A 12,953-nucleotide genomic window follows, 5' to 3' on the forward strand; every position below is an offset into this window, starting at 1 on the left:
TCCCCCTCTCTCGCTGCGTCCCCCTCTCTCGCTGCGTCCCCCTCTCTCGCTGCGTCCCCCTCTCTCGCTGCGTCCCCCTCTCTCGCTGCGTCCCCCTCTCTCGCTGCGTCCCCCTCTCTCGCTGCGTCCCCCTCTCTCGCTGCGTCCCCCTCTCTCGCTGCGTCCCCCTCTCTCGCTGCGTCCCCCTCTCTCGCTGCGTCCCCCTCTCTCGCTGCGTCCCCCTCTCTCGCTGCGTCCCCCACTCTCGCTGCGTCCCCCTCTCTCGCTGCGTCCCCCACTCTCGCTGCGTCCCCCACTCTCTCTCTCTCTCTCTCTCTCTCTCTCTCTCGCTGTGTCTCTCTCTCTCTCTCTCGCTGTGTCCCTCACTCTCTCTCGCTGTGTCCCTCACTCTCTCTCGCTGTGTCCCTCACTCTCTCTCGCTGTGTCCCTCACTCTCTCTCTCGCAGTGTCCCTCACTCTCTCTCTCGCAGTGTCCCTCACTCTCTCTCTCGCAGTGTCCCTCAGTCTCACTCTCGCTGTGTCCCTCAGTCTCTCTCTCGCTGTGTCACTCTCTCTCGCTGTGTCACTCTCTCTCGCTGTGTCACTCACTCTCTCTCTCGTTGTGTCACTCACTCTCTCTCTCTCAGCGTCCCTCACTCTCTCTCGCTGCGTCCCTCACTCTCTCTCGCTGCGTCCCTCACTCTCTCTCGCTGCGTCCCTCACTCTCTCTCGCTGCCTCCCTCACTCTCTCTCGCTGCGTCCCTCACTCTCTCTCGCTGCGTCCCTCACTCTCTCTCGCTGCGTCCCTCACTCTCTCTCGCTGCGTCCCTCACCCTCTCTCGCTGCGTCCCTCACTCTCTCTCGCTGCGTCCCTCACTCTCTCTCGCTGCGTCCCTCACTCTCTCTCGCTGCGTCCCTCACTCTCTCTCGCTGCGTCCCTCACTCTCTCTCGCTGCGTCCCTCACTCTCTCTCGCTGCGTCCCTCACTCTCTCTCGCTGCGTCCCTCACTCTCTCTCGCTGCGTCCCTCACTCTCTCTCGCTGCGTCCCTCACTCTCTCTCGCTGCGACCCTCACTCTCTCTCGCTGCGTCCCTCACTCTCTCTCGCTGCGTCCCTCACTCTCTCTCGCTGCGTCCCTCACTCTCTCTCGCTGCGTCCCTCACTCTCTCTCGCTGCGTCCCTCACTCTCTCTCGCTGCGTCCCTCACTCTCTCTCGCTGCGTCCCTCACTCTCTCTCGCTGCGTCCCTCACTCTCTCTCGCTGCGTCCCTCACTCTCTCTCGCTGCGTCCCTCACTCTCTCTCGCTGAGCTCGAACGGCTGAATGGCCCAGTCCTGCTCCTATTCCTTGTGGTCTGTTATTGCTAATTATCTCTCTGTTTATCTATTTAAGATTATCCGGAAAAGTGGGATGGGAATGAATTCGGCATCGTTTTGGATTTGGATACTGGAGAAATCATCATTTGGGGTAAGTTCTGTTCTGTTGAGAATTCACTATCTTCTTTGAAAATAAAACCCTTCCTTTGAAAACATTGCCTCATTCCCACTACTTGCTGTAAATACCCTGGCAGCTTCTGTTGTGCAAATTGGAGAGGAACATTTATTCCGTTTGTAACACCGTGGTGCACCTGTCCTGGTAGTGTTTGATGGGGACAGTATAGAGGGAGCTTTACTCTGTATCTAACCCCGTGCTGTACCTGTCCTGGGAGTGTTTGATGGGGACAGTGTAGAGGGAGCTTTACTCTGTATCTAACCCCGTGCTGTACCTGTCCTGGGAGTGTTTGATGGGGACAGTGTAGAGGGAGCTTTACTCTGTATCTAACGCCGTGCTGAACCTGTCCTGGGAGTGTTTGATGGGGACAGTGTAGAGGGAGCTTTACTCTGTATCTAACCCCGTGCTGTACCTGTCCTGGGAGCGTTTGCTGGGGACAGTGTAGAGGGAGCTTTACTCTGTATCTAACCCTGTGCTGTACCTGTCCTGGGAGTGTTTGATCGGGACAGTGTAGAGGGAGCTTTACTCTGTATCTAACCCCGTGCTGTACCTGTCCTGGGAGTGTTTGCTGGGGACAGTGTAGAGGGAGCTTTACTCTGTATCTAACCCCGTGCCGTACCTGTCCTGGGAGTGTTTGATGGGGACAGTGTAGAGGGAGCTTTACTCTGTTTCTAACACCCGTGCTGTACCTGCCCTGGGAGTGTTTGCTGGGGACAGTGTAGAGGGTGCTTTACTCTGTATCTAACCCCGTGCTGTACCTGCCCCGGGAGTTTTTGCTGGGAACAGTGTAGAGGGAGATTTACTCTGTATAAAACTCCGTGGTGTACCTGTCCTGGGAGTGTTTGATGGGGACAGTGTAGAGGTTGCTTTACTCTGTATCTAACCCCATGCTGTACCTGTCCTGGGAGTGTTTGATGGGGACAGTGTAGATCGAGTTTTACTCTGTCTAACCCCGTGCTGTACCTGTCCTGGGAGTGTTTGCTGGGGACAGTGTAGATGGAGCTTTACTCTGTATCTAACTCCGTGCTCTACCTGTCCTGGGAGTGTTTGCTGGGGACAGTGTAGAGGGAGCTTTACTCTGTATCTAACCCTGTGTTGTACCTGTCCTGGGAGTGTTTGATGGGGACAGTGTAGAGGGAGCTATACTCTGTATCTAACTCTGTGCTGTACCTGTTCTGGGAGTGTTTGATGGGGACAGTGTAGAGGGTGCTTTACTCTGTATCTAACCCCGTGCTGTAGCTGCCATGGGAGTTTTTGATGGGGACAGCATAGAGGAACCCTTACTCTGTATCTAACCCTTTGCTGTACCTGTCCTGGGAGTGTTTGATGGGGACAGCGTGAGTGAGTGGTTGTGTCAGTGTATAAGTGAGTGAGTGTGTAAGTGTGAATTAGTTAGTGTGTGAGTATGTGAGTGAGTGACTGTGTCAAGAGTTACTGAATGTGTAATGGTGAGTTTGTGTAAAAGTGAGCAAGTCAGTGTGTGTGTGTATGTCAGTGTGAGTGATTGTGTAAGTGAGTTTGAGTGTGTGGGCGAGTTAGTGTGGAACAATGAGTGAGTAGGTGAGTGAGTGTGCGAGTGTGTGTGTAATAGTGGGTGTGAGTGAGTGAGAGTGAGTGAGTGTAACAGCGAGTGTGTGTGTGTGTGAAGGAATGTGTAAGAGTGAGTGAGGGAGTGTGAGTGAGTGTGCAAGTGAGTGCTTACGTATGAGAGAATGAGTGTGTGTAAGACTGAGTGAGTGGTGTGAATGTGTAAGTGAGAGTGTGAGAGTAAGTCAGTGTGTAATAATGAGTGAGTGTGTCGGAATAATTGAGTTTCAGTGTGTGAGTGAGTGTGTAATAGTGAGCAAGTGTGCATCAGGGTGTGGAAGCGTGATTTCGTTATTAAGTGCGTGATAGTGTGTGTTAGTGAGCGATTGTGTCAGGGTGTGAGTGAGTGTGTAAGAGTGAGTTAAATCTAACCCCTCAATTTGGTTTCACTCTGTAACACACTCCTGGGTATCTGTTATTCTCTATATATGATGTGGAGATGCCGGCGTTGGACTGGGGTGAGCACAGTACGAAGTCTTACAACACCAGGTTAAAGTCCAACAGGTTTGTTTCGATGTCACTAGCTTTCGGAGCGCTGCTCCTTCCTCAGGTGGCAGGATTCACCTGAGGACGGAGCAGCGCTCCGAAAGCTTGTGACATCGAAACAAACCAGTTGGACTTTAACCTGGTGTTGTAAGACTTCGTCCTATTCTCTATATAAACTATCCTGAACCCCTCGATTAGATTCCAGCCTGTCACTCACTCCCGGGTATCTGTTATTCTATATGTAAACTATCCTGAACCCCTCGATTAGATTCCAGTCTGTAACTCATTCCTGGGTATCTGTTATTCTGTATATAAACCATCCAGAACCCCTCGATTAGATTCCAGTCTGTAACGCACTCCTGGGTATCTGTTATTCTTTATATAAACTATCCTGAACCCCTCGATTAGATTCCAGTCTGTAACTCACTCCTGGGTATCTGTTATTCTATATATAAACTATCCTGAACCCCTCAATTAGATTCCTGTCTGTCACTCACTCCCGGGTATCAGTTATTCTATATATAAACTATCCCGAAGCCCTCGATTAGATTCCAGTCTGTAACTCACTCCCGGGTATCTGTTATTCTATATATAAACTATCCTGATCCCCTCGATTAGTTTCCAGTCTGTAACTCACTCCCGGGTATCTGTTATTCTGTATATAATCTATCCCGAAGCCCTCCATTAGATTGCAGTCTGTAATTCATTCCCAGATATAATCTATTCTGTGTATTAACCAACGATATGCCGGACTGAGATGAGGAGGAATTTTGTCACTCAGATGGTGGTGAATCCTGGGAATTCTCTATCCCAAAGGAATGTGGAGACTCAGTCATTGAGCCGGTTCTGGACTGCGATTGATGGATCAACAAGAGGCACGTGGATAGGGCAGGAAGACGGTGTTGAAATGGAAGAATCTCCATGATCATATTGACTGGTGGAGTGAGTTCGAAGGGCTGAATGGACCAGTCCTGCTCCTATTCCTTGTGGTCTGTCATTGCTAATTATTTCTATGTTTATCTATTTAAGATTATCCGGAAAAGTGGGATGGGAATGAATTCTGCATCGTTTTGGATTTGGATATTGGAGTAATCATCATTTGGGGTCAGTTCTGTTATGTTGATAATTTGCGATCTCTTTTCAAAATAAAACCCTTCCTTTGAAAACATTGCTTCATTCCCTCTACTTGCTGTAAATATCCTGGCAGCTTCTGTTGTGGAAATTGGAGAGGAACATTTATTCCGTTTGTAACCCCGTGGTGCACCTGTCCTGGTAGTGTTTGATGGGACAGTGTAGAGGGAGCTTTACTCTGTATCTAACCCCGTGCTTTAGCTGCCCTGGGAGTGTTTGATAGGGACAGTGCAGAGGGAGCTTTACTCTGTATCCAACCTCGTACTGTACCTGTCCTGGGAGTGTTTGATGGGGACAGTGTAGAGGGAGCGTTACTCTGTATCTAACCCCGTGCTGTACCTGTCCTGGGTGTGTTTGATGGGGAGAATGTAGAGGGAGCTTTACACTGTATCTAACCCCGTGCTGTACCTGTCCTGGGAGTGTTTGATGGGGACAGCGTCGAGGAAGCTTTACTCTGTATACATCATCGTAATGTAGCTGCCCTTGGAGTGTTTGATGGGGACGGTTTAGAGGGATGTGTAATCTGTATGTAACCCCATGATGGACTTTTGCTAACAGTGTTTGATGGAGATTCTGAATCTTGAATTGATGTATTCTGTTAGTCTCCCCATCTTATCTGTCTCTGCATCTCTCTATCTCTCTCTGAGAATCTGTCTAAACAAATCCACGATCAGCAGTCAGCCATTTTAAGTTACTTAACGGTGGCCATTTTATGTGAGCACAACACTGAGACAATTCGGACAGTTGTCCAAGTTAGTGTCAAGCAAAAACTGAAGGAAAGAGTTGTATTTAAACATGATATGTTGGGCAATGTGGATGTACAAATGGAGCTTGTACACCAGTCACTGAAAGAGGAGAGGGGGGTGCAGCAAGCAGTTAAGAAGGCCAATGACACGTTGGCCTTCATTGCAAGAGGGATTTGAATTCAGAAGTGGAGATGTCTTCCTGCAGTTACACAAGGCCTTGGTGAGACCACACCTGGAGTATTGCGTATAGTTTCGGTCTCCCTAACTGAGAAAGGATATAGTTGTCAAAGAGAGAGTGCAGCGGAGGGTCAATCGTCTGATAGGGAGGTTGCCGGACTGTCCTAGGAGGAGAGATTGGTTCAATAGGGCCTGAATGAGCCCTGTTTCTCCAACCTAACCCTGGAGATCAAATCCCACATTCCTGGCGATTTCTCCACTCTCAAAGATGGAAAGATATTGACTAAGTTTATAGCAGAAATTGACTGATTTCTAAATCGCATTGACATAAAGGGATATGGGGATAGTGTTGGGGAAAAGACATTGAAGTGAAGATATTTCACAGCTGGATTCACAGAATACAGACAGCAAAGTACCTTAAATCTTGGAAGTGCCACAAATGTTGTCAAACATTTGGGAAATGATTGGAAACAGTTTGGACTGAGATCTCCTCAGTGACCTGTGTGCAGACCCCACCCCCGACTTTCTGTCAGCAATGTCCCCCTCGGTGTGGTTCCTGTGTCTGCTAAGGAAGACACTTGTCCTGTCTATGGTTATGTTAATTCAGCAGTCAACAACAGATTCTGTCCTGTCCTTATTTCTGTCTTTGGTTTAACATTTGTTTCCCTCTGAATTTCTGACGTGTTTGGAATGACTATTCGTCTGTCGCCTTAGAAAGGCTTTCCATAGAATGAGTAAAAACCAGCAAGAAATCACAGAATGTGAGTTAAACACAACTTCATTTCTGCCTCCATTTTAAGAGAAGATTCCTGGCCAGACAAACAAAGCTCATTGCAAAGTTTCACTTCATATTTTACCTGTTGTTCACAGACAGATTTCTTCAATGAGCTGCTCTATAAATATGGATTCAATTTGACTTTTTCTCACTGAGATGTTAAGCTTATTCCTGAATCAATACAGGGTCATCGGCAACAACATCATTTTATTAGACAAGGAGGTTCAATGGGATTTTTCACTGAAATCCACTGATGTCAATTCCTGAGATTGGAATTTATAATGAAACAATTTGGATTCAATGAAAACGGTCAGTTTAATAACCCCAATGTCCTGACTGCCTCACGTCCTGGCACCCTCACACCATCACATCCTCATGTCCCCAAACCCTCACATCCTGACCCACTCACGTCCATGAAACCTCACATCCTGACCCGCTGTGTACCTCTTTCTGTGTGTGGCCCCCTCGCTCTGTCCATCTCTGTATCCCTCTCTCCCTCTGTGTCCCTGTCTCTCTCTGTGTCCTTCTATCTCACTCTATCCCTCTCTTTTACTGAGTACCTCTTTCTCTCTGTGTCACTCTTTCTGTGTCCCTCTCCCTCTATGTATGGCCCTCTCCATGTCTCTCTCGCTGTGTACCTCTCTCTCTCTGTCCCACTCTCTCTCGCTGTGTCCCTCTCTGACCCCTCTCTCTCGCTGTGTCCCCCTCTCTCTCGCTGTGTCCCCCTCTCTCTCGCTGTGTCCCCCTCTCTCTCGCTGTGTCCCCCTCTCTCTCGCTGTGTCCCCCTCTCTCTCGCTGTGTCCCCCTCTCTCTCGCTGTGTCCCCCTCTCTCTCGCTGTGTCCCCCTCTCTCTCGCTGTGTTCCCCTCTCTCTCGCTGTGTCCCCCTCTCTCTCGCTGTGTCCCCCTCTCTCTCGCTGTGTCCCCCTCTCTCTCGCTGTGTCCCCCTCTCTCTCGCTGTGTCCCCCTCTCTCTCGCTGTGTCCCCCTCTCTCTCGCTGTGTCCCCCTCTCTCTCGCTGTGTCCCCCTCTCTCTCGCTGTGTCCCCCTCTCTCTCGCTGTGTCCCCCTCTCTCTCGCTGTGTCCCCCTCTCTCTCGCTGTGTCCCCCTCTCTCTCGCTGTGTCCCCCTCTCTCTCGCTGTGTCCCCCTCTCTCTCGCTGTGTCCCCCTCTCTCTCGCTGTGTCCCCCTCTCTCTCGCTGTGTCCCCCTCTCTCTCGCTGTGTCCCCCTCTCTCTCGCTGTGTCCCCCTCTCTCTCGCTGTGTCCCCCTCTCTCTCGCTGTGTCCCCCTCTCTCTCGCTGTGTCCCCCTCTCTCTCGCTGTGTCCCCCTCTCTCTCGCTGTGTCCCCCTCTCTCTCGCTGTGTCCCCCTCTCTCCCGCTGTGTCCCCCTCTCTCTCGCTGTGTCCCCCTCTCTCTCGCTGTGTCCCCCTCTCTCTCGCTGTGTCCCCCTCTCTCTCGCTGTGTCCCCCTCTCTCTCGCTGTGTCCCCCTCTCTCTCGCTGTGTCCCCCTCTCTCTCGCTGTGTCCCCCTCTCTCTCGCTGTGTCCCCCTCTCTCTCGCTGTGTCCCCCTCTCTCTCGCTGTGTCCCCCTCTCTCTCGCTGTGTCCCCCTCTCTCTCGCTGTGTCCCCCTCTCTCTCGCTGTGTCCCCCTCTCTCTCGCTGTGTCCCCCTCTCTCTCGCTGTGTCCCCCTCTCTCTCGCTGTGTCCCCCTCTCTCTCGCTGTGTCCCCCACTCTCTCGCTGTGTCCCCCTCTCTCTCGCTGTGTCCCCCTCTCTCTCGCTGCGTCCCCCTCTCTCTCGCTGCGTCCCTCTCTCTCTCGCCGCGTCCCCCTGTCTCTCGCCGCGTCCCCCCCTCTCTCGCCGCGTCCCCCTCTCTCTCGCCGCGTCCCCCCCTCTCTCGCTGCGTGCCTCTCTCTCTCGCTGCGTCCCCCTCTCTCTCGCTGCGTCCCCCTCTCTCTCGCTGCGTCCCCCCCCCTCACTCGCTGCGTGCCTCGCTCTCGCTGTGTCCCCCTCTCTCTCGCTGGGTCCCCCTCTCTCTCGCTGCGTCCCTCTCTCTCTCGCTGCGTCCCCCCCTCTCTCGCTGCGTGCCTCGCTCTCGCTGCGTGCCTCTCCCTTGCTGCGTCCCTCTCCCTCGCTGCGCCACTCGCTCTGCGCCCCCAGTGTCTGAGTGAGTGTGTATAACAGTGAATGAGTGTGTCAGAGTCGGTGTGGATGTGAGTGTGTCATACAGTGAGTGAGTGTAAGAGTGAGAATTGGTGAGAACTAGTGTGTGTGAGAGTGAGTCAGTACGAGTGTGTGTGTGTAAGTGTGTGAAGAGTGTGTTTGAATAAGAGTGACTGAGTGTATAAGAGTGAGCGTGTGAGTGAATGTGAATGTGCGAGTCTGTGGGCGTGGTTGTGAGCGGGTTGGTGTGTGAGTGGGTATGTGAGTGTGAGTGATTGCAAGTGTGGGTGTGTGTGTAAGACTGAGCGAGTTAATGTGTAAAAGTGAGTGAGTATGTGTGTGTAAGTGTGTGCGTATGTAAGAATGTGTGTGTAATAGTGTGTGAGTGAGGATGTGAGTGAGTGTGAGTATGTAAGATTGTGTGTGTGTGAGACAGTGTGTAAGAATGATAGTGTTTGTGTAAGTGTGAGTGTGTAAGTGTGAGTGTAAGAGGATTGTGCAAGCGTGAGTGTGAGTGAGGAATTGTGTGTAAGTGAGTGTGAACAACTGAGTGTGTCTGTGTCTGAGTGAGAGTGATTGAGCGTGTAGGAGTGAGTGAATGTGTGAGTGTGAGTGTATGAGTGAGGATGTGAGTGTCTGAGTATGTATGAGTGAGTGAGTGTGAGTGAGTGAATGAGTAATTGTGTGTAAGTTAGTGTGAATGAGTGAGTCAGTCTGTGTGTGAGCGAGAGTGAGTGCGTGTGTAAGAGTGAGTGAGTGTGAGTGAATAATTGTGTGTGAGTGAGTCTGATCCTGAGTGAGTGTGTGTGAGTGAGTGAGCGTGTGAGTGCATGTGTGAGGATGTGTGTGCCTGAGTATGTATGACTGAGTGAGTGTGAGTGAGAGAGTGTGTCAGAGTCGGGGTGTAAGAGTGAGTGTGTGATTGGGTGAGTTAGTGTGTGTGTAAAAGTGAGTGTGGATGTAAGAGTTAGTGTGAGTGATTGTGTAAGTGTAAGTGTATAAGTGAGTGAGAGTGTAAGTGTGAATTAGCGTGTATGAGTATGTGAGTGAGTGTGTAAGAGTGAGTGAGTCTGTGTGTATGTCAGAGTGAGTGATTGTGTAAGTCAGTTTGAGTGTGTGCGAGTGTGTGAGAGAGTTGGCGTGTAAGAATGAGTGAGTGGATTATTGAGAGTGAAAGAGTGTATCTGTATGTAATAGTGAGCATGTGATTGACTGTGTTGGGGTGAGTGTGAGTGATTATGTAAGAGTGAGTGTGAGTTAGCATGTGGGAGTAACAGTGTGTCAGAGTGACAGTGTGTCAGAGTGACAGTGTGTGTGTGAGAGTGAGTGTGAGTGTGTTTAAGACTGAGTGATAGTGTGTGTGAGTGGGTGTGTGTGAGTGGGTGTGTGTGAGTGGGTGTGTGTGAGTGGGTGTGTGTGAGTGGGTGTGTGTGAGTGGGTGTGTGTGAGTGGGTGCGTGTGAGTGGGTGCGTGTGAGTGGGTGCGTGTGAGTGGGTGCGTGTGAGTGGGTGCGTGTGAGTGGGTGCGTGTGAGTGGGTGCGTGTGAGTGGGTGCGTGTGAGTGGGTGCGTGTGAGTGGGTGCGTGTGAGTGGGTGCGTGTGAGTGGGTGCGTGTGAGTGGGTGCGTGTGAGTGGGTGTGTGAGTGGGTGTGTGTGAGTGGGTGTGTGTGAGTGGGTGTGTGTGAGTGGGTGTGTGTGAGTGGGTGTGTGTGAGTGGGTGTGGGTGTGGGTGAGTGGGTGTGGGTGAGTGGGTGAGTGGGTGTGGGTGGGTGAGTGGGTGTGGGTGGGTGAGTGGGTGTGGGTGGGTGAGTGGGTGTGGGTGGGTGAGTGGGTGTGGGTGGGTGAGTGTGGGTGGGTGAGTGGGTGTGGGTGGGGGTGTGGGTGAGTGGGTGTGGGTGAGTGGGAGTGGGTGTGGGTGAGTGGGTGTGGGTGAGTGGGAGTGGGTGTGGGTGAGTGAGTGGGTGTGGGTGAGTGGGTGAGTGGGTGTGGGTGAGTGGGTGAGTGGGTGTGGGTGAGTGGGTGAGTGGGTGTGGGTGAGTGGGTGTGGGTGAGTGGGTGTGGGTGAGTGGGTGTGGGTGAGTGGGTGTGGGTGAGTGGGTGTGGGTGAGTGGGTGTGGGTGAGTGGGTGTGGGTGAGTGGGTGTGGGTGAGTGGGTGTGGGTGAGTGGGTGTGGGTGAGTGGGTGTGGGTGAGTGGGTGTGGGTGAGTGGGTGTGGGTGAGTGGGTGTGGGCGAGTGGGTGTGGGCGAGTGGGTGTGGGCGAGTGGGTGTGGGTGAGTGGGTGTGGGTGAGTGGGTGTGGGTGAGTGGGTGTGGGTGAGTGGGTGTGGGTGAGTGGGTGTGGGTGAGTGGGTGTGGGTGAGTGGGTGAGTGGGTGTGGGTGAGTGGGTGTGGGTGAGTGGGTGTGGGTGAGTGGGTGTGGGTGAGTGGGTGTGGGTGAGTGGGTGTGGGTGAGTGGGTGTGGGTGAGTGGGTGTGGGTGAGTGGGTGTGGGTGAGTGGGTGTGAGAGAGTGAGTGTGGAATCAGCGTGCAATAATGAGTGAGTCTGTAGTAATGAGTGAGTTTCAGTGTGTAAGTGAGTGTGAGTGAGTGATTGTGTAATGGTGAGTGAGTGTGAGTCGGGGTGTGTAAGAGTGAGTTAATGAGTGAGAGTATGTTAGTGAGTGATTGTGCAAGAGTGTGTGAGTATGTGTGTGTGTGAGACTGATTGAGTGAGTGTGTGAGAGTGAGTGAGTGTGGAATCAGTGTGTAATAATGAGTGAGTCTATAGGAATGAGTGAGTTTCAGTGTGTAAGTGAGTGTGAGTGAGTGTGTAAGCGTGAGTTAAATCCACTCGATTAGATTGCACACTGTATCGCACTGCAGTGTATCGTTTAACTGTGAGTGTGTGAAAGAGTGCGCGAGTCAGTGTGTGTGATTGTGTAAGTGAATTTGAGTGTGTGAGCGAGTTAGTGTGTAAGAATGAGTGAGTGTGCGAGTGTGTGCGTGTAATAGTGGGGGTGAGTGTGTGTGTAAGAGTGAATGATTAAGTGTGTGAGGGAGTGTGAGTGCGAGTTTGTAGCAGTGTGTGTGAGTGAATGTATAAGAGTGAGTGTGTGAGTGAGTGTGTAAGAGAGTGAGTGTGTGTGTGATTGAATGTGTAAAGGTGAGTGGGGGGTGTGAGTGAATGTTTAAGTGTGAGAGAGTGTGTGTGAGAGACTGAGTGAGTAAGTGAGTGTGTAATAATGAGTGAGGGTGTAGGAATAAGAGTGTGAGTGAGTGTGTAATGGTGAGCGAGTGTGAGTCAGGGTGTGTAAGAGTGAGTTAGTGAGTGTGTTAGTGAGTGATTGTGTACGACTGTGTGAGTGAGTGTGTAAGCGTGAGTTAAATCCACTCGATTAGATTGCACACTGTATCGCACTGCAGTGTATCTGTTAACTGTGAGTGTGTGCAAGAGTGAGCGAGTCTTGCACGACTAGAGAGCTCGATTAGATTCCAGTCTGTAACTCACTCCCGGGTATCTGTTATTCAATATATAAACCATTGTGAACCCCTCGATTAGATTCCAGTCTGTAACTCACTCCCAGGTACCTGTTGTTCTATATATAAACACCCCTGAATCCCTCAATTAAATTCCAGTCTGTAACTCACTCCCGGGTATCTGTTATTCTATATATAAACACCCCTGAATCCCTCAATTAGATTCCAGTCTGTAACTCACTCCCGGGTATCTGTTATTCTATATATAAACACCCCTGAATCCCTCAATTAGATTCCAGTCTGTAACTCACTCCCGGGTATCTGTTATTCAATATATAAACCATTGTGAACCCCTCGATTAGATTCCAGTCTGTAACTCACTCCCAGGTACCTGTTATTCTATATATAAACACCCCTGAATCCCTCAATTAGATTCCAGTCTGTAACTCACTCCCGGGTATCTGTTATTCTATATATAAACACCCCTGAATCCCTCAATTAGATCCTGCTCCTATTCCTCGTGGTCTGTTATTGCTAATTATCTCTCTGTTTATCTATTTCAGAGTATCCAGAAAAGTGGGATGGGAATGAATTCGGCATCGTTTTGGATTTGGATATTGGAGAAATCATCATTTGGGATAAGTTCTGTTACGTTGATAATTTCCTACCTTCTTTAAAAATAAAACCCTTCCTTTGGAAACATTGCCTCATTCCCTCTACTTGCTGTAAATATCCTGGCAGCTTCTGTTTTGGAAACTGTAGAGGAACATTTATTCCCTTTGTAACCCCATGCTGAACCTGTCCTGGGAGTGTTTGCTGGGGACAGTGTAGAGGGAGCTTTACTCTGTATCTAACACCGTGCTGTACCTGTCCTGGGAGTGTTTGATGGGGACAGTGTAGAGGGAGCTTTACTCTGTATCTGACCCTGTGCTGTACCTGCCCTGGGAGTGTTTGATGGTGACAGTGTCG

The 12,953-nt window shown here is 50.9% G+C and overlaps 2 long non-coding RNA genes across 2 annotated transcripts; both read left to right on the plus strand.

Moving 5' to 3' along the window:
- Positions 1–1,256: 1,256 nt before the first annotated feature.
- Positions 1,257–4,708, plus strand: LOC140410182 (uncharacterized). The gene is made up of 2 exons (XR_011940532.1): positions 1,257–1,445; positions 4,572–4,708. It is a non-coding gene; the product is annotated as an uncharacterized lncRNA (long non-coding RNA).
- A 1,299-nt stretch (positions 4,709–6,007) lies between these two features.
- Positions 6,008–12,684, plus strand: LOC140411582 (uncharacterized). Its single transcript, XR_011940875.1, has 2 exons — positions 6,008–6,680; positions 12,548–12,684. It is a non-coding gene; the product is annotated as an uncharacterized lncRNA (long non-coding RNA).
- The last annotated feature ends 269 nt before the right edge of the window (positions 12,685–12,953 follow it).

Source organism: Scyliorhinus torazame, chromosome 4 (genome assembly GCF_047496885.1).
Source record: "Scyliorhinus torazame isolate Kashiwa2021f chromosome 4, sScyTor2.1, whole genome shotgun sequence".
Taxonomy (NCBI): Eukaryota; Metazoa; Chordata; class Chondrichthyes; order Carcharhiniformes; family Scyliorhinidae; genus Scyliorhinus; species Scyliorhinus torazame.